General features: G+C 37.6%; 1 protein-coding gene across 1 annotated transcript in view; it reads left to right on the forward strand.

Annotated features, from left to right (window-relative positions):
* The window catches only part of Vps13b (vacuolar protein sorting 13B), a 560112-nt gene that overhangs the window by 174163 nt on the left and 359576 nt on the right, over positions 1–26373 (forward strand). The window lies entirely within an intron of this gene.

Raw genomic sequence — 26373 nt, forward strand, 5'->3', positions numbered from 1 at the left:
AAGATTCATATAGAAAGCATATTTTAAAAAGCATTTAACACTGATAATGACTAGAAGTATAGTTTAGTGGCAGAACACTTCCCTAGGTCCTCCATTCACTTCAGAGGACTGCCAAAATAACAGATAAAGTAAAATAAAATAATATGAAACTACTTTATTATTTTCTTGTTGCTGTGACAGAATTCCTGACAAAAATGACTTAAGGAAGTAAGACTTAATTATGATTCAATGTTGAGCTTTTTATGTGACACCCAAACGTATATCTCCTGTGTGATTGAAAGGCAGACTCATCTTCAAAGTGGGAGGCACAGTTGTATAGACCAAAGTCCCAGACGGAATAAGAAGGGAAAAGAAGCTAATGGAGCCCAGCATTGACCTTTGTGCTCCTTGACTGCATGTGACCTGTTTCCTCAAGCATAGTCGCCTCCCCAGCATGCCATGAAGCAGAAAGCAAACATGTAGTTGCTGCCTTTCCCAGGCAGCTCATTGCTCAGCATGGCGAACTGGAGATCCTCTCATGTATACTGTGCTGTGGAACCAGAATCTTCTTTCTATAGGTTAAGCGTATAAATGCTCTTTTGACTTAAAATGCTTTAATTTTAATGGGGTTGTTGGGATATAATATCATAAATAGTGCATCTGTACACTAAACTAATAGACTAGACTGTGTTGCCAGTATAGAACATCTTTAATGAACAAGGTGAGAAAACTTTAAAGTTGATAATGCGTCTTTCCTTTCTTTTTTTAAAGAGTAGGTCAAAATAGTTGCAGAATATGATAATAAAAAGATAGTTTTGTACAGGAATTTGAAATTAGAAGCATTTCCAAGTCAACAAGGGTTTGTGATGGCTGTTCTTTCGGCTGTACCTTTCTTTCTCACTAACCTTTCTTTTGGCTGAAACATAGTTCATGATTATTAGCAATGTTTCGAAGGAGGACATTTCCTTGAAATAAGTGGGTAAGGGCTGAGAGGAAGAGAGGAGTCAAGAATTTAAAGAGGGATTATTACTGCATCTGAGCATGAGACTTTCTGAAATAGTTCTACAGTTGTAGAAGGCAGGCCACACTGATCAATTTTTGTAGAAAGATAAGAAGTAGTGGGCTAACAATCATTTAACAGGCGATAAACAGCTATTCTGTGTGTGAAGGTTTCATCTACATATATGTTTGTGTAGCACATGTATGCAGTTCCTTTGAAAGCCAGAGAAGGGTGTCTTATCCCTGGAACTCCAGTTACAGATAGGTGTTGGCCACCATGTGGATGCTGGGAACTGAATTAGGATCCTCACCAAGAGCCGCAATTTTCTTAATGCTGAGCCAGGTCTCCAGCTCCTTTTGGCTTCTTATCAACTTATAGTTCATCAAGGGAGATATCGGGTATGTAGATACGTTCAAGACAGTTATCAGACAGAGATAATTCAAATGAAATTCTTGTGACATGGGAAAGGATCCCTGTAATAATTTAAGACTAAGTGAGATTTTCATTGTGAACTGTATGAGAAAAAGCAGGTCCTTTTGGGGGCTACTGTGTTCCACTGTTTGCAAAGTTTAGGCATGGGTTGAGAATAGTGTTATACATTAATGTCTGAAAGAATAAGCTCTTCACATTTTTTTTTTTTCGGCTATGAAAGTTATTTGAAAGTGACTTGAAAGCAATTTTTATTCTGAATGGAAAGTCAAAAGGTTTTGCTGATTTAATGTCTGGAAACCAAGTTGGGTGGTGGCATGTTTGAGTGTAAAAAGGAGGGCAGAGGGTAAAGTTAGTAAAATGGTTTAATGAAGTAAGTAAGCAGTTTGATTCAAGAATTCACATTCAACATTTACCAGGGAGCACAGGCTCTGCAGAAAACCAGACCTTGAGATTGGTTGTTCAGTCTACCGAATTCTGTTGTGTTTTATGTACTAGCTCCTACCTGTATGCAAGGCACTGTAAGAGGTTGGCATTAAACTGTGCTCTAGTCAGGGATCTGAACAGGCTTGCAGGGAATGGTTAAATGGTCGTTAGCCCACTACTTCTTATTGTATAAAAATACAAGGAAACAAAACAAAACAAAAGTATATTCTGAAAACAGAGGGAGAGGACTGATCCAAATGGAAGAAAGGTTTGAACAAACTTCAGAAATGGCTTCAAAAGAGATATAAGCCTCAATTATTATTCCACATGTGTCAGCAGTTCCTATTTTTGCATTGCAATTAAGTTTACATTGTTTTGTTTTAAATGGGAATCATAATTAACTGAAGGCCATGTTTCTTTTTTTCTTTTTTAGACTTTTTAAGAAAATAACTTTTAGCTCCTTTGTCACTGTATCAGTACCACACAGTTTTTATCACAGTTGCTCTGTAGTACAGCTTGAGGTCAGGCATGGTGATTCAAGTTTTTTTCCATTTAGTTTGATGTTTGCTCTGTGTCGCCTTTATTGTGTTTATGTATGGGCTTTGAATTCCTGATCTTTCCAAGACTTTTATCATGAAGGGGTGTTGGATTTTGTCAAATGCTTTCTCAGCATCTAATGAGATGATCATGTGGTTTTTGTCTTTGAGTTTGTTTATATAGTAGATTATGTTGAAGGATTTCCATATATTTGAACCATCACTGTATCCCTGGGATAAAACCTACTTGATCATGATGGATGATCATTTTGATGTGTTCTTCAATTCAGTTTGTGAGAATTTTGTTTAATGGATATTTCTTAATTTGCATTTCAAATGTTATCCTCTTTCCTAGTTTCCCCTCTGATAACCACCTTCCTCCCCTCCCCTGCTCATCAGCCTACCAACTCCAGCTTCCTGGCCCTGGCATTTCCCCACACTGGGGCATGCAGCCATCATAGGACAAAGGGCCTCTCCTCCCATTGATGACTGACTAGACCATCCTCTGCTGCATATGCAGCTGGAGCGATGAGTTCCAACATGTGTGCTTTTTGGTTGGTGTTTTAGTCCGTGGGAGCTCTGGAGGTACTGGCTAGTTTATGTTGTTGTTCCTCCTATGGGGATGCAAAATCCTTCAACTCCTTGGGTCCTTTCTCTAGCTCCTTCATTGGGGACCTTGTGCTCTGTCCAATGGATGGCTGTGAGCATCCACTTCTGTATTTGTCAGGCACTGGCAGAGCCTCTCTGGCCACAGCTATGTGAGCATCCACTTCTGTATTTGTCAGGCACTGGCAGAGCCTCTCTGGCCACAGCTATATCAGGCTTCTGTCAGTAAGCACTTGTTGACATCCACAATAGTGTCTAGGTTTGGTGGTTGTTTATGGTATGGATCCCCAAATGGGGCACTCTCTGGATGGTCATTCCTTCAGTCGCTGCTCCGAACTTTGTCTCTGTAACTCCTTCCATGGGTATTTTGTTACCCTTTCTAAGAAGGATTTTGAACTTCTGGGCTAATAACAACTTATCAGTGAGTACACATCATGTGTGTTCTTTTGTGATTGGGTTATCTCACTTAGGATGATATGCTCCAGATCCATCCATTTGTGTAAGAATTTCATAAACTAATTCTTTTTAATAGTTGTGTAGTACTCCATTGTGTAAATGTACCACATTTTCTGTATCCATTCCTCTATTGAGGGACATCTGGGTTCTTTCCATCTTCTGGGTTCTTTCCAGGCTGCGATGGACATAGTGGAGCTTGTGTCCTTTTTACAAGTTGGAACATCTTCTGGGTATATGCCCAGGAGAGGTATTACTGGATCTTCAGGTAGAACTATGTCCAATTATCTGAGGAACCGCCAGACTGATTTCCAGAGTGGTTGTACCAGCTTGCAATCCTACCAGCAATGGAGGAGTGTTCTTTTTTCTCCACATCCCTCCCAGCATCTGCCGTCACCTGAGTTTGTGATCTTAGCCATTCTGACTGGTGTGTGGTGGAATGTCAGGGTTATTTTGATTTGCATTTCCCTGATGATTAACTGTGTTGAACATTTTTTTTTAGTGCTTCTCATATCATCTGGAAATAGTGATATTGTGACTTCTTCCTTTCCAATTTTTACCCCTTTGATCTCCTTTTGTTGTCTAGTTCCTCTGCCTAGGACTTCAAGTACTATATTGAATAGGTAGGGAGAAAGTGGGCAGCCTTGCCTAGTCCCTGATTTTAGTGGGATTGCTTCAAGTTTTTTTCCATTTAGTTTGATGTTGGTTACTGGATGCTGTAGATTGCTTTTATTATCATTAGTTATGGGCTTTGAATTCCTGATTTTTCCAAAACTTTTATCATGAAGGGGTTGGATTTTGTCAAATGCTTTCTCAGCATCTAATGAGATGATCATGTTGTTTTTGTCTTTGAATTTGTTTATATAGTGGATTACGTTGATAGATTTCAATATATTGAACCATCCCTGCATCCTTGGGATGAAGCCTACTTGATCATGATGGATGATCATTTTTATGTGTTCTTGGATTTGGTTGGCAAGAGTTTTATTGAGTATTTTTGCATCAATATTTATAATGGAAATTGTTCTGAAGTTCTCTTTCTTTGTTGGGTCTATGTGTGGTTTAGGTATCAGTAATTTTGGCTTCATAGAATGAATTGGGTAGAGTACCTTCTGTTTCTATTTTGTGGAGTAGTTTGAGGAGAATTGGAATTAGGTCTTCTTTGAAGGTCTGTTAGAACTCTGCACTAAACCCATCTGGTCCTGTACTCTTTTTTTTTTGTTTTGTTTTGTTTTGTTTTTTTTTGTTTTTTGTTTTTTTGTTTTTTTTTGTTAGGTGACTATTATTGACTCCTATTTCTTTAGGGGATATTGGGCTGTTTAGATCATTAATCTGATCTTGATTTAACTTTGGTACCTGGTATCTGTCTAGAAAATTGTCCATTTCATCCAGGTTTTCTAGTTTTGTTGAGTATAGCCTTTTGTAGTAGGATCTGGTGATATTTTGGATTTCCTCAGATCTGTTCTTATGTCTCCTTTTTCATTTCTGATTTTGTTCATTAGGATACTGTCCCTGTGTCCTATAGTTAGTCTGGCTAAGGGTTTATCTATGTTGATTTTCTCAAAAAACTAGCACTTGGTTTGGTTGATTCTTTGTGTAGTTACTTTGTTTCCATTTGATTGATTTCAGTCCTGAGTTTGATTATTTCCTGCAGTTTACTCCTCCTGGGTGAATTTGCTTCCTTTTGTTCTAGAGCTTTTAGGTATGTTATCAAGCTGTTAGTGTATGCTCTCTCTCTTTTCTTTTTGGTAGCACGCAGAGCTTTGAGTTTTCCTGTTACACTGCTTTCTGTGTGTTCCATAAGTTTGGTATGGTGTGCCTTCATTGTCATTAAACTCTAAAAAAAAAATCTTTTTCTTTATTTCTTTCTTGACCAAGTTATCATTGAGTAGAGTGTTGTTCACCTTCCCTATGATTGTTGGCTTTCTCTTATTTATGTTGTTATTGAAGATCTAGCTTAGTCCTTGGTGATCTGACAGGATGTATGAGATAATTTCAGTCTTTTCATATCTGTTGCTGCCTTTTTTGTTACCAGTTATATGCTCAATTTTGGAGAAGGTACCATAAGGTGCTGAGGAGAAGGCATATCCTTTTGTTTTAGGATAATATGTTCTGTAGATCCCTGTTAAATCCATTTGTTTCATAACTTGTGTTAGTTTCAATGTGTCTGTGTTTAGTGTCTGTTTCCATGATCTGTCCATTGATGAGAGTGGGGTGTTGAAGTCTCCCTCTATTATTGTGTGAGGTGCAATGTGTGGTTTGTGTTTTACTATAGTTTCCTTAATGAATGTGGATGCCCTTGCATTTGGAGCATAGATATTCAGAATTGAGAGTTCATTTGGAAGATTTTACCTTTCATGAGTATGAGTATTTTTTGATTACTTTGGGTTGGAAGTCGATTTTATTCAATATTAGAATGACTACTCCAGCTTGTTTCTTTGCACCATTTGCTTGGAAAATTGTTTCCATCCTTTTTCTCTGAGGGAAGTGTCTGTCTTTGTCCCTGAGGTGGGTTTCCTGAATGCAGCAAAATGTTGGGTCCTGTTTATGTAGCCAGTCTGTTAGTCTATGTCTTTTTATTGTGGAATTGAGTCCATTGATATTAAGAGATATTAAGGAAAAATAATTGTTGCCTCCTGCTATTTTTGTTTTTAGAGTTGGGATTCTGTTCTTGAGGCTATCTTAGGTTTGTTGAAGGATTACTTTCTTGCTTCTTTTAGGGCATTATTTCCCTCTTTCCGTTGGAGTTTTCCCTTTTTATTATCCTTTGAAGGGCTGGATTCGTGGAAAGATATTTTGTGAATTTGAATTTGGTTTTATCATGGAATATTTTGGTTTCTCCGTCTATGGTAATTGAGAGTTTTGGTGGGTATAGTAGTCTGGGCTGGCATTTGTTTTCTTTTAGTGTCTGTATAACATCTGTCTAGGATCTGGTGCAAAGTCTGGTGTAATTCTAATAGGTCTGCCTTTATTTGTTTACTTGACTTTGTTCCCTTACTGCTTTTAATATTCTATCTTTATTTAGTGCATTTGTTGTTCTGATTATTATGTGTTAAGAGGAATTTCTTTTCTGGTCCAGTCTATTTGGAGTTATGTAGGCTTCTTGTATGCTCATGGGCATCTCTTTCTTTAGGTTAGGGAAGTCTTCTATAATTTTGTAGGAGATATTTACTGGCCCTTTAAGTTGAAAATCTTCATTCTTATCTATTCCTATTATCCTTACCTGTTTAGCAGTGTTTTCCTGTATTTCTTTAAGTGAGTTATTAATGGCCTTCTTAAAATCCTCTGCCAGCATCATGAGATATGATTTTAAATCTAAATCTTTTTCTTTTCGGATGTGTTAGCGTATCCAGGACTCACTGTGGTGGGAGTACTGGGTCTGATGATGCTGCGTGGTCTTAGTTTCTTTTAGTAAGGTTCTTATGTTTGCCTTTTGCCATCTGGTAATCTCTCGTGTTTGATGTTCTAGCTGTCTCTGGCTGGAGCTTGTTCCTCATGTGATTCTGTTAGCCTCTGTCAGCACTCCTGGGTGTCCAACTCTCCCCTGAGTCCTAGTGGTCAGAGCACTTTCTGCAGGCAAGTTCTTCTTGTTCAGGGAACAAGCTCTTCTTGTTCTTGCACAGAGGTCTGGAGCTAAGTTCCCTCTCCTGTCTGAGGATGAAGTCCTGAAGGGACCCAGTTCAAGAAGCTCTGTTGTTTCTGGGGCCCATGTGCTCTCCTGCAGGTACTGGTTTCTGAGAGACCTGGGATACAAGATGGCGCTTTCACCTGAGCCTGACTCTTCTCTGGTGGAGAAGGTTCACTGAGGTCTGGGTATCAGCTTTGCTTCCTGGCTGAGGATGAAGGCCAAAAGAGACCATATCCAAGAAGCTCTGTTGCTTCTGTGGCCCATGTGCCCTCTTTTTACTGGTCTCTGAGAGAACTGGGATACAAGATGGTTCTTTCATCTGAGTCCCAGGGTCAGAACCCTCTCTGGAGGCCGACTTTAGTCAGTGATCCTAGGATCCTGGGCGTGCTAGGGTGCCTGGGGCATGGAGTGCTTTTTGGGGACTGTGGGACTGTCCTCCAAGTTCATGCCCAAGGTGGTTCGTGGTAAGGCTGACAATTCTTAACAAGACCACCTACAACAATTGCTGCTGTAGATATGTCAGTGGGAATGCAAACTGGTGCAGCTACTCTGGACTTCAGTATGGAGAAGCCTCAGAAAGCTAGAAATGAGTCTACCAAATAATCCAGCTCTACCCATTCGGCATATGCCCAAGGGCCATCCTACTCCATAGATACTTGTTTTGCTGTCTTCACTATTGCTCTATAGCTAGGAAATGGAAACAAATTAAATGTCTGACAACTGACAAAAGAATAATGAAGATATGATTCCAGAAGGTCCAAGAATCCAGTAGCTGTTCAGTGCCAGAAGCTTGATATGTCAGCTGCCTTCAGTATATGCCAGAGTCCTGAAGAAGTAGGCTCTGATGCCAGTGAAGGGATGGACTTGCTAACAAGGTGAGAGCAAGCAGGCAAAGAGAGAACTTCTGGTATTTATGTATCACTTATTTTTCAGAGTAAAGGCATCTGTAAGGATAGTGTAGAGGTTTGAAGTTTGGGCTTAATCTGTAGACTGGTTCCTTACAGCCTTTGTGATCCTGGAAAGGTTTCTGACTCCTCCTTAGTCTTTTGTTCTTATTGACATGATGGGGAAATTAATAGTAGTTATCTTAGTAGGTTGTCAATAAGGTAAGTGAATTCATGTGATCAAAATATTTCAAATAATATTTGATACTTCAGGATGTTAGCATGTGCCCCCCTGAAAACAAATATAATCGTCTTAACTATCACCTTACTAGAGAACATTTCTGTGTGAGGGGATTGTGATTGTAAAGGCTGAAAAATATTCACATTTTCTATACAGAAAAATGATTGCTTTGCATGAAAATCAATGTCATTGAAAAAGTATTGAATCTAAAGGCTGAACGGAACATGCCTTTAGATTCAAATGCATGCCTTTGAAAGATTTTAGTTTTTTTTTTCCATTTTTTATTAGGTATTTAGCTCATTTACATTTCCAATGCTATACCAAAAGTCCCCCATATCCACCCACCCCCAATCCCCTACCCACCCACTCCCCCTTTTTGGCCCTGGCGTTCCCCTGTACTGGGGCATATAAAGTTTGCGTGTCCAATGGGCCTCTCTTTCCAGTGATGGCCGACTAGGCCATCTTTTGATACATATGCAGCTAGAGTCAAGAGCACCTGAAAAAATGTTCAACATCCTTAATCATCAGGGAAATGCAAATCAAAACAACCCTGAGATTCCACCTCACACCAGTCAGAATGGCTAAGATCAAAAATTCAGGTGACAGCAGATGCTGGCGTGGATGTGGAGAAAGAGGAACACTCCTCCATTGTTGGTGGGATTGCAGGCTTGTACAACCACTCTGGAAATCAGTCTGGCGGTTCCTCAGGAAATTGGACATAGTACTACCGGAGGATCCAGCAATACCTCTCCTGGGCATATATCCAGAAGATGCCCCAACTGGTAAGAAGGACACATGCTCCACTATGTTCATAGCAGCCTTATTTATAATAGCCAGAAGCTGGAAAGAACCCAGATGCCCCTCAACAGAGGAATGGATACAGAAAATGTGGTACATCTACACAATGGAGTACTACTCAGCTATTAAAAAGAATGAATTTATGAAATTCCTAGCCAAATGGATGGACCTGGAGGGCATCATCCTGAGTGAGGTAACACATTCACAAAGGAACTCACACAATATGTACTCACTGATAAGTGGATATTAGCCCAAAACCTAGGATACCCAAGATATAAGATACAATTTCCTAAACACATGAAACTCAAGAAAAATGAAGACTGAAGTGTGGACACTATGCCCCTCCTTAGAAGTGGGAACAAAACACCCTTGGAAGGAGTTACAGAGACAAAGTTTGGAGCTGAGATGAAAGGATGGTCCATGTAGAGACTTCCATATCCAGGGATCCACCCCATAATCAGCATCCAAACGCTGACACCATTGCATACACTAGCAAGATTTTATCGAAAGGACCCGGATGTAGCTGTCTCTTGTGAAACTATGCTGGGGCCTAGCAAACACAGAAGTGGATGCTCACAGTCAGCTAATGGATGGATCACAGGGCTCCCAATGGAGGAGCTAGAGAAAGTAGCCAAGGAGCTAAAGGGATCTGCAACCCTATAGGCGGAACAACATTATGAACTAAGATTTTAGTTTTATAAAAATCAATTTTCCGGTTTTTGTCACCCCTAATATTTGTAACACAGTTTTATTTTTTCTGTTCTGCAGATGAATTTTTTGTTATGTATGGAATAGTTGTATTGGATACTCCTGGCACAACATTTAAAAGTTAATATTCCACTTTAGTTAATGCCTTTCCCTTGTTTTGTACTGTGCATCCACTGTAGCCATATACTTAGTGATTGTTCTCAGGTTTCCCTTTCTCTAATTTCCTATCTTTTCTCTGTGCTCAAGAAAATCGCAGACCTTTCTGTAAAACTTCTCTGAAAGGTAAAATCTGATCTTGTTTCTGTCCTTTAAAATGTTTTTTAAAGACTTCTTTCATTACCTTCTGGTTAAATCTCAGAGTTGTTGTTAGGGTAGCTCTGTACTCTGTTGTGTATCCCCCTCCCAGCCTGTGGAGGTGTGGCGGTCACAGGGTATGTCGTTTCTCTCACCAGTTCAATAGTGGGCATCAAATGCTTACATTGCTTCCTCTTTCTTTGTCTTTGCCATTCTATTTATCTCCAACATTCTCATTCAGACATCATTCATAAATTGTCTCCCCAGACAGGTAAGGACCTCCTTTACTCGATTATTCTGCATTCAGAAGCTGTTTATGAATATTTTTATTAAATTACCTCTCAAACATGAATAGTTTTATCTTTGTCTCCCACCAATTTATGAGGAGTTTAAATTGGGGTCTGCTTCTTCGCTCTGAAGGTTACATGTATGTATAAGGTTGGTATTGCGTGAACATCTGTTGGATCAAGTGAGACACTGTAGTACATGTCTGTAATCATAGAACTTCAGATGCAGAAGCAGGAGCAGGAAGTTGAGTGCAGCCTCCAGGAGTTTCAGGCCTTCCTGGCACAGTTATCCTCTCAGAGAGGGGAAGAGTATGTTGGATAAATTATCTTGAGTAAAAATTTATTTTTGTGACAGTTAGGTGATTAAACCTATTTATCATGAGAAATAATGAGGGACATCTTGAAGCAAAAGTATGAAAATGGTCTGATACTAGTGTTCTCCCCAGTCATTAGCACTGGCCAACAACCTAGTATCCTCCCTCCTTTCTCAGTCCACTGCTTTAGCCTTAGTTTAGTATTTGGTCTTGTTTGCTTTCTTGATAGTTTTACTCTGTCAGAAGCAATGGCTGTGTCTCACTCGCAGTAAGCACGTGCTGGCCATTGCTCTCTCTTTCATTCTAAGTTATTTACTGTTAGGATGGTATCATTTTTGTTAAATTTGATGAAAAACAGTATGAAGTTTGATCCTTATTTTTTTCTCTGTTTTTGCATGTGTGAAATTGATTCACTGGTGTAATTTTAGGACATCTGGTTAGGAGGACTAATCCTTAGAGTAAATTAAAAGATGTAGAAAGATGTAGGCTAAGAAGCCAGGGCACTATATGTACCAGATGAGTATTAAGTTAGAATTTTCTCTGAGAGGGTAAGAATCTGTGTAAATAGGTGTGGATGTGGATAGGAGGTAAACTGTATGGGCTGACAGGTGGGCTGGTGTCCTACAAGTTGCATGTCCTCACTGTGTGTGCAGGTGTCTGACCCATAGGTGAGAAGAGAGTGGAACTGATATAGGTTTAAAGGAGTGTCATTTGGAACTGATCATCACCATACTGGAGTAGCTTAGCTCTAGGGCTAAATGTAGCTATGTTTACTGCCAAAATTCAAGGCCACATGCTTTTGTCTCTAAATAGTTTAGATCAGTCTTTGTCTCAGTAACGTGGGAGAGAGACTAATGTTCAGGTTTATTTAGTAAAGAAGTGGAGTAGTTTTCTGTGCCAGTGGCGGAACAGATTAAACTTTGACTGGTTGAGTGCCTCTCCCTGTGCCGTGCGGTGTGGGAGGATCACCATCCAGTCTGTCCTATTGGCAGCAGAGAACTGTTAAATAGAGTTTTCCCATGGAAGCAGTGTCTTACTTGAAATTCCAGAAGTTTTACCAAAAAATTTATGAAGTGGGATGATAGTAAGTTACTGAAGAATCATCAAAGCAAGTATGTTATTAATTGGCAGTTTATTGACTTCATCCCCAGAGCCAGTTTAAAGAAAGGGAGGGAAGGTTAGATTTGAAGCTATGCTTTGAATGCTGTGTGAGGTCTGTTTGAACTTTCTGGTTAGGCTGCAATTAATTAACTCAATTCAATTAGTATGTGAGTAAAAGTACACTTCTTTGAATCTATCAAAGGTATATTAATGGATGAGGTACTGACAGAATTGTGATTCTCTGAGTCTGGTTAACATTAAAGTACACCCCAAATTTACCTGTCATCATTAATCTCTTAATAAAGTGTAACAATAACTACTCAGTGTTTTATATGTGTATTTTGAATTTTTTGCATACACCTTTACCTATATAAAGTAATACATATTTGTTTGACTTCAGAGAATATAAGTAAGCTTTAAAATGGTATTTTAAGATATTACCTGTAAAGTTAGTTTGACCACTTCAAAAATTATTAGAAATTACTATCATCAGGCTTTCAGCCTGTGCACATGTGTAATTTTGCCAACATATAGATGTGTGTGTGTGTGTGTGTGTGTGTGTGTGTGTGTGTATGCAAAGAGGTATTTTGAAAACGTTTGCCTTTCCTTTATTTGCTGCTGTCAGTTATTTAGTAGCTATCTTAGTCAGAATTTCCAGAGAAACAGAAGTGGCAGATTGAACATACATGAAAGGGAGATTATTAGATTGGCTTATGTGATATGGTTGGAGTACTCAGTGGCGTTTTTACAAAGGAGAGGCCAAACCTAGGAGTTCAGCAGTGTATTAACATAGATACCTCAGCAATTCTGCCTACTGCTGCCAAAAGCCTTTAAAATTTCCAGAAAACCCTGGTCTCCAGTCTATGTTGGAATCCCAAAAAGGTAGTTTTAGTATCCACAGGAATCAGCAAAGTTTTCAATTGACATTGGAAGCCTGATGAAGCAGGCATTAATATCTGTAATAATCAGCAGCAACAGGGGTAGGTGCTAGTGCAACTGAATGCGGAGCAAACACAGCCACCAAGTCTTTCTCTCTCCATGTCTTTTCTCTGGAAGCCTCTCAAAGGTAGCAGTTACATTCAGGATAACTCTCCACATCCATGAAGGCAGTGTGGACAGTCCCTCAGAGATGGGTCAAGGCCAGCCTCATGTATACAATCCCTTAGTAAAGTTCTCCTCCAGGCAGCTCTAAGTCATGACAGTTAAAGCCATCCATCAATGCCGGCTGCATCATGGCCTGAAACGCCCTGATCCACACATTCTTACTTTAGTTTTAGTGTGTCTAGACTATAAACTTGTATGAATAAAATTTTGACAGAGAATTTATACTATAAAAGGAGTGTTATCTCAGTATAATATCTGAGGTAGGAACTCCCAAGACCCATTCCCTATTGATAATGATTCTCAGTGAGGCAAAAAATGCTCTTCTTTTTCTAAAACCCTTTGGTATAAACTTAGTGATACTGAACTCAAGTGAAATTTTTACAAGTTAGTAGCAGTTACTTGATTTCTAGACATAATATATTTTTCAGAAAAAACCCATATTTTTGTTTTTGAGTAAATCCAGGAGACACTTGAACAAGTATAATTTACAGTAATCTATTTCAAAACTTGACTTTGGTTTTGTTAGCTAAGATAAGAAACTTATGCCATTGTATGTCTGTCTGAATTTATTGCCTGTACATATTGTTTTCTTTTATTTATTTTTTTTTTTACTTTAGAGGTATATATTTAAGTTTGTAGGTCAGTTAAAGACTCTATTATGTTTAGTACTGTTTTATTAAATGAAATTCACTATACCATATAGTTACAAATATGTATGGTGCATATATATTTATAGTCATTATATTATTTTGGTGGACTATTTCATCAGACAAGAAAATGATGTGAGCCTTACTCACACTAGTGGTGGAAAGGTGGGACAAATGGATGCAGAATTGGGGAATACAGACAGTAATAGGCAGGCGAATATGAGCAAAATATGATTTAAAAGTATATAAAAGCATGATCATTAAAATTTGTATTTTTGAAGACAATAAGTAGACCATATTACAATTCCAGTAGTTAATAATAAAATAGAGACTAGAGTAAATATATCACTAAGCTCTTTCATATGTTGGGTTAGTCAGTTCCTGAGCAAACTTAGGACAATATATGGTGTGAAACCAACTGTTTTATAAACATCCATTCATTGGATACCTGCTAAGAAATAGTGTAAGGAACAGAGAACTGGATAATTCCAGAAGTATAATACCATCTCACTGTTGTGTCTCCTGCATTGTACAGTCTTTTGAGGACAAAAAGAGGAACAAATTACAGAATAAGGAACTTGAGTGCAATGTAAGGAAGTGTCCCAATATTAAGAATAACTAGTGTGGGCTCTCTGACAAGAGATAATTATATTGGAGTTGTTTACATGCATTTAAATCACCTTGTTACTGCCACAGGGATACAGGGATACAATGGCTTTTTCTGTAACATGTATTTTTTACTGTCTGTCTTCTGTCTTGAAATAAATGTTATTTCAATTAGTAAGCATCTAAGGTGATGGACAGTAAATATACCAAGATAGTATTTGAGTTTGGCTAGAAGACTATACACAAGTTCAGGTCAGATACCCATTTTGCTCTTGTGTATTATATTGAGACAGTTATATATTTTGCCTGTCTATGTGTATCATAAAGCAGTAATACAAATTCAGAAATGTCAGATTATATATAATGATGAATATACTGTCAAATACTAAATGATTTAAATATTTCTGCTATGTAAATTTCTCGCATTTCAGAATTTATTAAGACTATGTACTAGCTAGTTTTATGTTAACTTGACACAAGCTAGAATCATCAGAGAGGAGGGAGCCTCCGTTGGGAAACTTGTCTCCATAAGATGTGGTTTTAAGGGATTTTCTTATTTTGTGATAAGCACGGTGGTCCCAGTTCATTGTGGATGGTGCCATCCCTGGGCTGTTGGTCCTGGGTTCTATAAATCCTTCCCTTCCCAACTTGATCTTTGGTCATGGTTTTCTATTGCAGCAATAAAAATTATAAGACAGATGGGTTTAACCTACTTTTGTTTAGATGTAAAAAGAAAAAAAAGAGATAGAATATAGATATTGAAGTAATGATAAAGAAAAATTGTCTGAGAGGATATAACTTTACTATCTTTGTTGAGAACTCATATTCTTACCATCATCTCTTCAATGCAATATCAAGGAGCCAACCACATAACTAGACTTACAGATAGCAATTACATGATCATTTCAGTAGATGCAGAAAAAGCCTTTGACAGAATCCAACACACCTACATTAGAGAATGTAGGACTAGATAGAATATAACTAAATATATAAAAGTTGTGTGTGAAAAACACACAGACAACATCATCCTAGATGGAGTAAAACTTGAAACAATCCTCTGAAGTCAGAAATGAGACAAGGGCTCCACTATCCCTACTGAGCACTAGTTGAAACAATAAGGCAAGAGAAGGAATTTCGTGACATGATATTATACATTAGAGGTCCTCAAAGTTCTATTGAAAAGCCATTATAAATTATAAACAAATTCACTGTGGAAGGGTACAGAATCAGCTCACAGTAGCTTTTCTATATACCAACTACAAATATGCAGAGAAAGGAGATCATGGATAGACTCCCATTCACAAAAATAATGCCTTAACAAAAATAAAATATCTGGGAATAAACCTAATTGATGAAGTAACAGACTCTTAGAATGAAAAATTTAATCCTCTGGAGAAAGAAATAAAGAAAGACACTAGGAAATCGGAAATCCCATGGTCGTGGGTTGGTAAAATTAATACTGTGAAAATGATCTTTTTACTAAAAATCTTGCTAGAGATTGGTACAACCTTTATATAGAATCCTTTGGATATAGAATAAGGAACAATCATTATATAAAAGACTCACAATTTTAAGCTTGATTTTCAAAAAATTATGTGTATTTGTGTACATATGTGCTTGTTGGGTACGTCCAGAGGCTAGAAAAAAAGCACCAGGTCTCCTGAGCACAGTACCACATCCTCTGCAACAGCAGCAAGCCCTCTGAACCACTGAGTCATCTCTCTAGTCCCCTTACATTTGTTTTTCAGTCAGTTTCTGTTGAGAAGTTAGTTGACCGCTCCTACTCTCTGCCTTCTTTCAGAAAAATTGGGATGGTAGAATCATTTATATGCACAAAATAATGCAGTTTGGGTATATAACACATTAGTGCTCATTTACCCTCATCTGTATTTAAGTACTGTTAAGTCACGGCATGCTTCACATGGGCTGCATGCTGAACACATGTAAGGGAGATTTTCTACTTCAACAAGAGAAGTTGGAAGGAGAGGTAAGTATTTTGGGCATTTACTACTATTATGTCTATTGATAGCACTTTTATCTTACATCTTATAAACAATGAACACAATTTCTTCATCTTTTTAAACTCAGAAAAAAGGCTAGACTTGCATATTTATAGACGGTTTATTAACTGTCTCAGAGATACACTGGACATTAGTGGGAGAACCAGGAATTGAAGCAGTAAGTGTACTTTCCCAAAGGTCTGAGTTCTATGTGCTGGGAGACAGAATGGATAAGGTTATTTAAGTGGAACTATAAGCCCAGTGAACGCTGAACCAAGCTCCATGACACTGGAGAGCTTACCTGCTGCATCACTTTGTCCATGAGTGTGTAACTTCCAATGATCTGCTTGTATTTGAATAATCTTAATTGTGTTCTGATGAAAAAAAATTCATTTACTTGATTTGTAACTTGTTTTATAGAGCTAGTGATTTATTGAATATCTTGGAACCACATCCCTGACAGGCAGTATTTTAAGGTGAAATTGCTCTGTGAGGATTTTGTTAACCTGATGTTTTGTGGTTTCGCCTCATAAAACTGGACTCTCAGTGTGGAATGTTAATGGGGTGAAGTAATGAGTGCAGGCTGTGGTAGAAGCAACCAGACGTGAGCAGTCCTATAGCTCCTACTCCATGATCCTTGGGGGAGGTCTTTGTGGACAGTGGCCTTTCTAAAGATAAAAGCAATAGGTGATCTTTTTAATCTTTTTAATCCAACACTTGATCTAATTCTGAAGCTGCATTAGATGACAAACCGTGCTATTGTGCTTGGGAAATTAATTAATGTCAAGCTAGTAGACTCTTGGAAATCATTTTCACTTTCTGAGTAATGTTGGTGACAAATTACTTGTAGGCCAGCAGCACTCTTATATTCTGTTCAGCTTTCAATGACTGTATAGTCTGTTTTACGTGCACATCTCATTTGGTCAATGAGAGAAGTAGTTTGATTTTAGTATTAGTTGTATTGATTTTATTTCACAGAATCAGAGAAATATATATTTCCCCTGTAATTTCATTTGAAAAATTTATAAATTAAAAAAGTTTGAAATGCCTTACTAGGGGCTCTAAGCCCTCACTTTCAGATTCCATCAAAGGACCTTTGTGTATTTTGTCCCACTCCCACCACACACACACACACACACACACACACACTTCAGACTACCTAATAAGATTTTTCTGTGGTGGAGAGGGAAGAATAGGATTCTTTTAAGTTTGAGAGCCACAGGCACAGCTACATTTAATTCAAAGATGCACCAAATTTAAAGTATAGTTTTGCATTTTTTTGGTTTGTGTTTCAATGATAGAGCAAAAGAATGACCATGAATATTTTACTTTAAAGGAGAAATAATCGGTGATAAATTGAGAGGAAGGCTTCTTGATTGACGTGATCAAAGGAAGAGAGATTTTAGATATTTTTAAAAGTAATTGTTATATTTTGTTGCTTTACTTGTATTGAAAGGTGGTTTTATCTCTGTCCACTGAACACACTGCTAGGGTATCTATGGAATGTTTGGGAGCATTTGTATTTTCAAGACTATAAACGCATTTTAATCTTTTGTAATTTGCTTCTGATCTAGTCAGGCAGCAGGTTGTAAACCTACTTTCTTTGTGATTCTCTTAAATATATCCCACTTAATTCATCTTTGTTTGACCTCCTTTAGATTCTTAGTATTAGTCATAGAATTGTTCAGTATTACCATGCTGTTTGCTTTTTTTGTTGTTTAAATTTCTGAGCTGATTTTCTCTCTCTCTCTCATAAAGTCCTTTAGTGACTCTGTATTTGTTTTCAGATAAGATTGAAATGTTTCCCCCAGTGCAGCTGTTTATGTGTTACCCAGTTTGTTAAACAGAACCCAGTGTCATCTCAGGCCTCATTTGTTCTTCAGACCATTGCTTTCATATTACTGGGGACTGATGCTTTAGCCTATCTCTCAAAGGCAGTTTTGTAAAAAGTGTTTTGCTATGAGTACCCTTTACAGAATAATGCTAACCTGTGTGTGTGTGTATGTGTGTGTATGTATGTATGTGTGTGTGTGTATATATATATATATATGGTTTAAGCTAAAATGTGATATATTTAGAGGAGAGCTATAGTTCAGATATCATAATATTATTCATGATTGCAAGGACCTGTGTAAGATATTTTTATTAAAATGTTTGGTTGGAAACAAGCATATTAGCTTTCACTTATTATGATTTGTTTTTAACCTTTATAGCTTTAGAGTTCTTTTAATACCTTTTGTTTTATCTCTCTTTGTTATTTGACAAATACTTGTCAAATACTTGTCAAATAACAAAGTACCCTTCAAGGTACTTATAATCTCATTGAAATGATGAGCTTTTAAAATTTTTGTTTTAACTGAGTTGTTTATTAATTATATGATTAGTCAATCATTCTAAACTTGTACTGTGAATATTGATTTATTTATAATCATCTCTTTGCTCCAAGTTTATTGATATAAAAATAAATATGTCTTGCTCTTCGCTTTCTCAGTCATTCTCTATTGGCTTTCTGTTGTTTTGCATATATAGAACAGTTAAATATTAGACTGGCAAAAGTGAAAAGATAGCCATAGAAATGTACACACACACACCCCTTGTAGTTTGTATGAGGGAAGCCTGGGTGAAAATAGTGCACATTCTCTGACATATAAAAAACCAATTCTAACAGTTCCACTTTCCCATGGGTTTAACTTGGGGCTTCAGTTATTATGATCATTGATGGTTTTAGTTTCACCAGTAGACCACAGTATTACCAATACTTACCAATGAAGTATTCTTTTCCAAAATAAAATCAAATATAAAACCATCTGTGTAGACTCTGACTAGTATTCTCATGACTCATGGCATGTAGGCTTCTCAAAACTCAGATGGCCTATGCAGTTGTTATTTTTATTCTCACCTCAGTTTCTTTACATCATAATAGCCCTCTAGAGTTAATCTCAACAAATGGGCAATAATATAAGAAGGTAAACTTTAAAAGATGAAGAAAACATGCAAATGAAGTAAATTATTAATAATAGCACGATTAAATGGGTTTTCTAAATTCTAAGTTGAGATTTACTTAAAGTGAAAAACAAAACAGACTTATATTCTTTTTTTTTCAACTATTTTATTTTTTTACATCCCAAATGTTGTCCCGCTCGCTCATGGTACCCCGTCCCAGAGTGCTTTACCCCATTTCCCCTCCCCTTAGCCTCGGAAAGGGTGCTTCTCCCCGCCTCTCTCCAACCATCCCTTTTCCCTGAGGCATCAACTCTCTACAGGATTAGACACATCCTCTCCCACTGAGGCCAGAGAAGACAGTTTTCTGCTGCATGCTGGGAATTTGAGACCAGCCCACATAAGTTCTTTGGTTGGTGGCTCAGTCTCTGGGAGCTGTGAGGGGTCTGGGTTAGTTGATACTGTTGTTCTTCCTATAGGTTTGCCATTCCTTTCTGTCCCTTCAGTTCTTCCCCTAACTCTTCTGTGGGGGTCCTGACCTCAGTCCAATGGTTGGCTGTTAGTATCTTCATCTATCACAGTCAGCCACTGGTAGAGCCTCTCTGAGGACAGCCATGCTAGGCTCCTGTCTGCAAGCACAACCGCATCAGTAATAGTATCAGGATTTGGTGCTTTCAGGGTCTTTTTATTTTTATTTTTTTAATTTGATATTTTCTTTATTTACATTGCAGATGTTAACCCCTTTCCTGGTTTCCCTCCCTCCCTCCCAGAAATACCTTATCACATCCTCCTTCCCCTTGCTTCTATGAGGGTGTTCTTTCACCTACCTACCCACTCCCACCTCCCAACCCTCAATTCTCCTACACCAGAGCATCGATCGAGCCTTCATAGGAACAAGGACCTCTCCTCTCATTGATGCTTGGCAAGGCCGTCTTCTGCTACATACGCAGCTGGAGCCATGTGTACTCCTTTGTTGATGGCTTAGTCCCTGGGAGTTCTGGGGGTCTGGTTGGTTGATATTGTTGTTCTTCCTATGGGGTTGCAAACCCCTTCAGCTCCTTCAGTCCTTTCTCTAACTCCTCTATTAGGGACCCTGTGCTCAGTCCAATGGTTGGCTGTGAACATCCACCTCTGTATTTTTAAGGCTCTGGCAGGGCCTCTCAGAGAGCTGTTGGCTGAGAAGCACCTAAAGAAATGTTCAACATCCCTAGTCATCAGGGAACTGCAAATCAAAACAACCCTGAGGTTCTACATTATACCAGTCAGAATGGCTAAGATTAAAAACTCAGGTCAGCAGATGCTGGCGAGTATGTGGAGAAAATCCATTGTTGGTGGGATTGTAAGCTGGTACAACCACTCTGGAAATCAGTTTGGCGGTTACTCAGAAAACTGGATATAGTACTACCTGAGGACTCAGCAATACCTCTCCTGGGCATATATCCAGAAGATGTTCCAACATGTAATAAGGACACATGCTCCACTATGTTCATAGCATCTTTATTTATAATAACCAGGAGCCAGAAAGAATCCAGATGTTCTTTAACAGAGGAATGGATAGAGAAAATGTATTATAGACTTATATTCTTGATAATCATGCTTAATTTAATCTTCATGCATAAGTTGAGAGGGCAAAGCATTTCTAATGACAGTTTTAAAGAAAAGCAAGACAGAGCTCATGTAATCATGAGGTGTTGGAAGCAGCAGTATCATTGGTAGTGTGTAATGAGGAATTAAACGATTATCAACATCATGCAAAAGTCTGTCTCTAGTTTTCATTCTCTGTATTTATTTTGTGATGCAGCCATCACACTCATGTGCTTGAGCATCTAGACAAATGCTGTGTACCAGTGAATTGTTCCTTAGTCCTTATGCACCATGAGTAGGCTTCTCACTGAGGATGCACGCATGGTGTATCTGACAAATTCTTCCAACACAAAGTAGGAATGGTACACAGTAGCTGTGTACCCGTGGTAGCACTTAGTTATGGAGATTGTATCACTGGACCTAGCTCTCCTCATTCTATTTTCCTGACCTGAAGCCACTCTTAGTGTTCCCACCCCTTTTCTTCCAAAGTGAGTAAACACATTTTCCATGAGTCCTGTAGTCCATATCTTTGGTGAAGACTCTTTTTGACTTACAGCAGTATAAACAGTTACAAAAGGGAGGGAAGGACTCTGAAATGCACATCACTGTTGTAGCATGATCTCTAATTTTATCATGTAGGTTTTTGTTTTTGTTTATTTTTGTATTATGTTTATATTTATATATCTTTATCTGCCTGTCTGTCTCATTTGGAATTAAATGTTGTTTGTAGTAATTATCAAATTGTTAGATACATGAATAAGAAAACCACAAGAAAATAGATTTGACTTCAGTCATTTGCACTCACATTTGTATTTTCTGGTTTTAGAACACAACATGACTATAAAGAGAAATGTGTTTAGAAGTAAAAACAACAGGTTGTTCTCAGAGATTTGGTTAGTGTTTGAAGGCATGGATTCAGTGAGAAATGAGTTCCAGCTTTTACCCTAAATAGCTGAAAATTTTGTAACTTTTAGGTAATTAGGTAAAGTCATTAATATCTTGCTATTACAAACTTTTTTCTTTTTATATTTCAAATTCTATGCTTTCCAAGAGCAGAGAAACATTTCAGAGTACAAAGAAGTGATACCCAAGCTACAATCTTCCTAAGATTAATTCTCAAAAATTATCTGTGGATGTTCACATTCATGGAAGTTGAGTATATTTAAATATTGTTCTCAAATTCGTTATGTTCAGAAAATATGTCAATTATTTTCTTTAAATGCAGGAATTTCCTACTACAATTTAGGTTATCTTCACTATTTTTTTATTTAAATTATTTTTGTTACTTAGAAATTTGTTCTCACACTTGTAGACTTGTCTTTTTGGTTGTTCTGCACAGAGTGATACTCCTTTAAGTGATAAACTTTTTTTTTTTTTCCAAATAGTTCTTCTGTTTTAGCATTCTTTTTTTTTTTTAAATTGGGTATTTATTTCATTTACATTTCCAATGTTATCCCAAAGTCACCCACACGCTCCCCCACCCATTCCCCCACCTACCCACTCCCACTTCTTGGCCCTGGCATTCCCCTGTACTGAGGCATATAAAGCTTGCATGACGAATGGGTCTCTCTTTCCACTGATGGCCGACTAGGCCATCTTCTGATACATATTTTCAGCTAGAGACATGAGCTCGTGGGTGGGGGGTAATGGTTAGTTCATATTGTTGTTCCATCTATAGGGTTGCAGATCTCTTTAGCTCTTTGGATACTTTCTCTAGCTCCTCCATTGGGGGCCCTGTGATCCATCCAATAGCTGACTGTGAGCATCCACTTCTGTGTTTGCTAGGCCCCGGCATAGTCTCACAAGAGACAGCTATATCAGGGTCCTTTCAGCACAATATTGCTAGTGTATGCAATGGTGTCAGCGTTTGGAAGCTGATTATGGGATGGGTCCCCATATATGGCAGTCTCTATATGGTCCATCCTTTCGTCACAGCTCCAAAGTTGTCTCTGTAACTCCTTCCATGGATGTTTTGTTCCCAATTCTAAGAAGGGGAAAGTGTCCACACTTTGGTCTTCGTTCTTCTTGAATTTCATGAATTTAGCAGATTGTATCCTATATCTTGGGTATCCTAAGTTTCTGGGCTAATTTCCATTTATCAGTGAGTACATATTGTGTGAGTTCCTTTGTGAATGTGTTACCTCACTCAGGATGATGCCCTCCAGGTCCATCCATTTGCCTAGGAATTTCATAAATTCATTCTTTTAAATAGCTGAGTAATACTCCATTGTGTAAATGTACCACATTTTCTGTATCCATTCCTCTGTTGAAAGACAAGCTGGATTCTTTCCAGCTTCTGGCCATTATAAATAAGGCTGCTATGAACATAGTGGAGCATGTGTTCTTCTTACTGGTTGGAACATCTTCTGGATATGTGCCCAGGAGAGGTATTGAGGGATCCTCCAGTAATACTATGCCCAATTTTCTGAGGAACCGCCAGACTGACTTCCAGAGTGGTTGTACAAGCTTGCAATCCCACCAACAATGGAGGAGTGTTCCTCTTTCTCCACATCCTCGCCAGCATCTGCTGTCACCTAAATTTTTGATCTTAGCCATTCTAATTGGTGTGAGATGGAATCTCAGGGTTGGTTTGATTTGCATTTCCCTGATGATTAAGGATGTTGAATATTTTTTCAGGTGCTTCTCAGCCATTCGGTATTCCTCAGGTGAGAATTCTTTGTTCAGTTCTGAGCCCCATTTTTAATGGGGTTATTTGATTTTCTGGAGTCCACCTTCTTGAGTTCTTTATATATATTGGATATTAGTCCCCTATCCGATTTGGGATAGGTAAAGATCCTTTCCCAATCCGTTGGTGGCCTTTTTGTCTTATTGAAGGTGTCTTTTGCTTTGCAGAAGCTTTGCAATTTTATGAGGTTCCCATTTGTTGATTCTCGATCTTACAGCACAAGCCATTGCTGTTCTATTCAGGAATTTCCCCCCTGTACCCATATCTTCGAGGCTTTTCCCTACTTTCTCCTCTATAAGTTTCAGTGTCTCTGGTTTTATATGGAGTTTCTTGATCCACTTAGATTTGACTTTAGTACAAGGAGATAGGAATGGATCAATTCACATTCTTCTACATGATAATCACCAGTTGTGCCAGCACCATTTGTTGAAATTGCTGTCTTTTTTCCACTGGATGGTTTAGCTCCCTTGTCAAAGATCAAATGACCATAGGTGTGTGGATTCATTTCTGGGTCTTCAATTCTATTCCATTGGTCTACTTGTCTGTCCATGTACCATGTACCAGTACCATGCAGTTTTTTATCACAATTGCTATGTAGTACAGCTTTAGGTCAGGCATGGTGATTCCACCAGAGGTTCTTTTATCCTTGAGAAGAGTTTATGCTATCTTAGGTTTTTTATTATTCCAGATGAATTTACATATTGCCCTTTCTTTTTCTTTCTTTTTTTTTATATTTTAAAAAGCCTAGTCATATTGGTCATTGTAAAAGCGAAGTAGTAAGTATATATTAATCATTGTGAACTTATATAACATCATTTCTCTGCATATATGCAGATAAACTAAAAGTGTTTAATGCAGTCACATCCAATAGTATTTTGAAACAAACTAGACATATTTTTGAAGAAGAAACCTCAGTTGAGAAAATGCCTTTATCAGACAATAGGGTAGTAAGAAGTCAATGTGCTTTAAAATCCTAGTTTAACTATGGGAACAATTTATATATTTCTGTTTATTCTATATTTTGGGAACATGTCCTAATATTTATATTGTAGATAATAATCACTTTGTATTGAATAAGTAGTACATTTGCATTATCAGTTGCTGTAGCCAGATAGTCCATTTAATATGCAAATGGACTATCTGGCAGTTTAGAAACTCACAGTCTACAATTTTATCCCCCTAATTCCCCATCTATTCTTTACATCTACTTTAAGTTTTTAATCTGGAAATTATCTATAACACTTAATGTTCCCCGCTCTACCATTTTAACTGTATCTTATATTACAACTCTGTTACAGAGAAAATCCACAAAATCGAATCCTGTGTCAGGTGTGGTTAAAACAAAACGAAGAAGAAGAAGAAGAAGAAAAAAAAGAAAAAAAACAACAAAAAAACAAAACAAAGCCTTTGTATTGTACAACAGTGATATTCCGTAGTGTTCTATATAGTATAACAACAGTCTAGATTATCATCAAATGCTTCAATAATGTAAAAAGTATTAGACAACACACATTAATGATGCAAATGGATTTTTATGTGAATGATTGCTATTACCCTCAAAAGTAAACCACTTAGGGTAGGAAATTATTTAGTTTCAGGTAACTTTTATGTCAGGTCTGAAACTGGGAATTTCTTTTTTATTTTGGGTGTTTTTTTGATTTATAAAAATGAATGAAACAATTAAAACATGCTTATCCAAGGATAACAGTTTCAGAGTTCTTGAACATAAAAAGAGCCATGAATTTGAAAGATTAAAATAAACTTACATTTGGAATGGAGAGTAGTGTCTTGTTAGTAGCCATCTTAGAGGGGCTTCTGTGATGTCTACCTCTAGTTCTTAGGAGACGTGTCAGGCAGTGATGTTTAATTCCAGGAAATATTCGATGTAAAGATTGCTATTAATAAAAATCTTTAATATAAAAAGTTCTTAAATTAAATAAAAATACATAGTATCATCTCATTTGTCTTCTGATGTAATGATAGTCAACATTTATTCTAGTTAATTTAGAACACTATTGTAATAAAATATTTATGAGTTTACATGTGGCTGTGGCTAAGAAGGAATCAAAAGATTGGTACTTTAGCATGGGCAGGTATGTCTTCATCCTTAGTATCTGGGCACAAACCTGCACATTGTGGCACTGACATGCAAACTCAGTACTGAGTTGGCAGAGACAAAGGACCTGGAACTTGATGTCAGAGAACATCAAGGGAGTTGAAGATCAGAGAAATGCTGTCTCAAAAAGTAAGGTGGAATACGATTGAGGAAGACATGCAGTGCAACTTCCTACCTTTACACACATGTGGACCTATGCACACAGACCCACATATATGTGTGCACACATATGAACTAACACACACAGACACACATAAAACCAGTTCCTTGTCTATGGGATAAACTATCAGGAGAAAAAGATGTGCTCAAGACACATTGTCTGACTTTGAATTCAACGCTAAGGGAGATATTTTGTCCCTTAATGTTGTACTCTGTGTGTGTGTGTGTGTTTGTGTGTGTGTGTGTGTGTGTGTGTGTGTGTGTTCCAACCTTTTGACAATGTGGTATGTTTCCACAAGTTGCAAATATAGACTCATTGTTTGAACCTGCCTATGATTTTATGTGAGCCACATTCATTCATAGCTACCCTTCTCATCAATGTGAAGTAATAGATAAGTTACTTTCTCTCATGCTTGTTTCCTACAGCACTTATTGTCACCTCTGATACCTTTGAGTGACAACGTTATCTTCATTGAGAAAACTGAGTTCTCAGTGACTAAAATTAACTGTAGAATGTTCGGTATTTTAGTAAGAGAATTCAAATTCAACCATGTTAGGCTGATCCAGTGCTGTAGAGTATGCAGAACTGGGGATGTAGAGAACAGGAAATACATTTCTAAATAAATTAGTGTTAAATAAGCATGTATCTAAGTACTTGGTAGCAACATTGATAAATTCAGAAGACAGTAAAGTAATCTTTGTGGAAGAATCCCCTTATTACCATTCCTTCCATTATCCCCACTCATATTTAATGAGTTCATACTTGACCTCTTTCACAAGATGAAGTCCACTGTCTACTTTTATTGTTTTTGATTTAAAAGGAAAAGTGATTTGAATGATATTTAAA

The sequence above is a fragment of the Mus musculus genome, chromosome 15, assembly GCF_000001635.26.
Source record: "Mus musculus strain C57BL/6J chromosome 15, GRCm38.p6 C57BL/6J".
In the NCBI taxonomy this organism is placed as follows: Eukaryota; Metazoa; Chordata; class Mammalia; order Rodentia; family Muridae; genus Mus; species Mus musculus.